At 46.1% G+C, this 3,302-nt stretch overlaps 1 pseudogene; it reads left to right on the top strand.

Annotated features, from left to right (window-relative positions):
- Nucleotides 1-254: 254 nt before the first annotated feature.
- On the top strand, nucleotides 255-1,469 carry LOC125360594 (annotated as a pseudogene).
- Nucleotides 1,470-3,302: the final 1,833 nt, after the last annotated feature.

Consider the following 3,302-nt stretch of genomic DNA (forward strand, 5'->3'; position numbering starts at 1 on the left):
CTAAGGTTCAGAAGTTGATTTAAGGGGAGCGGGGCTGTTGATATCAATATGAGGTTGCCAGCCAGACAAAGACAGTCAGTCTGATGTGATTGAGACAGGGGAGGTTTTCAGGGGGGAGACTGGGAGAGTGGGGCCTCCCCTCCCTCTTCTCCTCTTCCTGTGCCTCCAGTCCTCCCCAACCCCTCCCCCCTCCCGCCTCCCACGCTGGGGAGGGGGAGGGAGCCGTGCCAGGTCAAGGGAACTCCTCACGGTTCCAAGAATGGTAAATAAAGCTGACCGTCTCTGGACAGAATATTAATCCTCCTCGTGTAAAGTATGCTCAGTTCCTTTCCAGTGGTTTTGCTGGAAACCATGTCTCACTATACAGATGAACCCAGGTTTACCATAGAACAGATAGATCTGCTTCAGAGCCTCCGGTGCCCTGGAATGACTAAACATGCCTGAAGTTCTCCATGCCTTGGGAACATTGGACTGTCTTGACCAAGGGCATAGTGACAAGTTTGGAAGAAGGTCCAGCTGTGGAGGCAGCTCATATGGGAACAGCCTCAACAATGTTCCAGCCTCTTCCTCTACAGCGACGAGGGCTCCAGACAGACCCAGCATTCGGGAATGCCCCAGCCCCCCTCGCCTAGCAGCAGTTATGATACCTCCCCACAGCCTTGCACTACCAATCAAACTGGGAGGGAGAACAGCGAGCGATTGTCCAAATCGAAGGGGAAGCTGTCTCCAACTCGCTACCATGCAGATAGCATGGGCCAGAGGTCATACAGTTTTGAAGCCTCAGAAGAGGATCTCGATGTAGGTGATAAAGTGGAGGAACAGAGGAGGAGGGACAGCAGTGTGATAAAGGAGGAAATCAAAGCCTGTCTTGCCGGGGCTGGGGATATGGCCTAGTGGCTAGAGTGCTTGCCTCCTATACATGAAGCCCTGGGTTCGGTTCCCCAGCACCACATTGGCGCTGCGGCTCAAGTGGCAGAGTGCTAGCCTTGAGCAAAAAGAAGCCAGGGACAGGGCTCAGGCCCTGAGTCCAAGCCCCAGGACTGGCCCCCCAAAAAAGCCTGTCTTGCCAATTCGAGGACTTCCCAAGCAATTGTTGCACAGGTAACAGGCATCAGTCAGAGCCGGATCTCACACTGGCTGTCGCAGCAGGGCTCAGACCTTAGCAGGGTATCAGCTCGAGAAGATAAACCCTAGGGCTACATTAAGTATGAGACCTGCCCCCATTAGCAGGGTATCAGCTCGAGAAGATAAACCCTAGGGCTACATTAAGTATGAGACCTGCCCCCATTTCAACAGAGGACCTTAAATGGAGACAAACACCTCCCCTGTCTCAGCCACATCTGGCTGTCATAAAAAGCTATTTCAATGAGAATCAATATCCCGACCAAGCAAAGAGAGAAGAAATTGCAAATGCGTGCAATGAAGATATACAGAAACCAGATTGTATTACCAGAGACCATTCCAATTGATTTCTGTTTGGCCAGTTGTTTTGACTGTTTTAAAGACTATATGCAAAAACTATCAGTGTTTTAATAATAACAGTGAAGTAGGAATCTATTTTCCCTTATGTAAAAACCAGACTTCTAGGAATCCTCACCCAGTTCCACCCCCCACCCCCCCCCCACCCCCCGAGTGTGATGAAGCTGGGCCCTCTTTCAAAGCCGTCTGGGAACCTGCACTCTCCCCAGAAAACACTTTTACCCCCATAGCATTACGACTGTAACGAATCTATTTTCTGACTTCTCCACCCACTGTGGATTGAATGCTGAGAAACAGGAAATGGACAATCAGGTAGGGGTGATCCACCTGGATCCTTTATTGGCAGACAAGGTGCTCTTCATAAGAAATTACCTTGGATGGCAGAGAAGACAAAAAATGTAAAATGCAGCCTGGATAAAACTGTGCATTCCAGAACAGTCACAGTAGTGGATGCCCACAGTGGCTTTCAGCCTTCAGGAGTACATGTATCATATCCTCCGTCTTAAGATAGCAGGAAAGTAGTTAATGTAAAGCCTAAATAAAGATGAAAGTAAAAAAAAAAAAAAGTTGGCTTAAGGCCACAAGTCTAGTAAGTTGACAGAGTTTCCATGAAACTAAAACAAAAGCAAAACCAAAACCAAGTCACATCTACCACAAAGCTACAAGATCTATGTCAGCTTGGCACCACCAGCTCATTCTGCTTTGTGGTCCAAAAGTGACACAGAAGTGTGGGAAGTGTGTCCAAAGTCTCAGGCCCACAAGCCAAGAAGCTTGAGCTTGTGACAAATGACAGCTACAGCTTGGAACCAGAGCCCCTGATCCATTCACCAGACTGTGAGGAGACTGGAAGCCGCTGGTTATTACAAATAATTTGTGAGATGTTTCCATGGCATCCTGATGGATGCTAGAAGGGGCAAACAGTATTCATTGGTCTCTGATGTGTTTGGCTCTCATTCTGAGCTTTGAGTACCCTAAAAATATGTAATTGGTATAAGTGGGGGACTTTTGGAGTTTGAATGAAGAAGACAAAAGGAAGAAAGGAGAAAAATGGGTCTTTATTGAACAAGTAGCTGGTAATAATTAACTACTGATAATACTAGCATAGAAAACTTAATGCCTGTTCCATTTCTATAAACTAGAGGATTTTCATGCAGGCAAGATAAAAGACATCTGAGCTCATGTCCACCCTGGTTTTAGTGAGGAATTGTCCAGTTGGCTTGGGGTGTGCCTACTGATGGAAAATTGAGAGGGAAACAGCATGGAAACTGTGATATTCTGTTTACTTATTTCTTCCTGTTCAATTGATGTCATGGAGCTGGGGCTGAGTCACCGTGGAAAGGGAACATATTTGTTTGTCCTCCACTCCCAGCTACTTAACCTGTTGATCGCCAAACTCCTTCTGGAAGTATTAGTAACTATGCATATGCCTGAGACCTTATTATTGAAATGTTATCTACAAATGACAAAAGTAAGTATCTGAACTCAAACAGAACTGGGTTCAACCACTGACTTTGCCCTTGATGACATGAGCTTCAGTTTTCTCCTCTGTATAAGGAGGACCTTCTTAGCCCATTCTTCAAAAAGTTGTTGTGTGTGTAGTATAATAAGCACAAAGGACACAAAGTCCTTAGCAAAATGTCTAAGAACCCAAATAATTCATATTCTCCTTTCAAGAAAAAAAGTCACTGCTTTACAATGAAGAAAGAGTGAATCATTATTTGTGAGGTAGCTTTAAGCGTATTATCTAGGTCTGAACATAGAGCCCTGCCACTAGGAATCGGGTTGCTAGGGAGAATTTAGCATTCTTCTACAGTGATGACGAA

The sequence above is a fragment of the Perognathus longimembris genome, chromosome 12 (genome assembly GCF_023159225.1).
Source record: "Perognathus longimembris pacificus isolate PPM17 chromosome 12, ASM2315922v1, whole genome shotgun sequence".
Classification (NCBI taxonomy): Eukaryota; Metazoa; Chordata; class Mammalia; order Rodentia; family Heteromyidae; genus Perognathus; species Perognathus longimembris.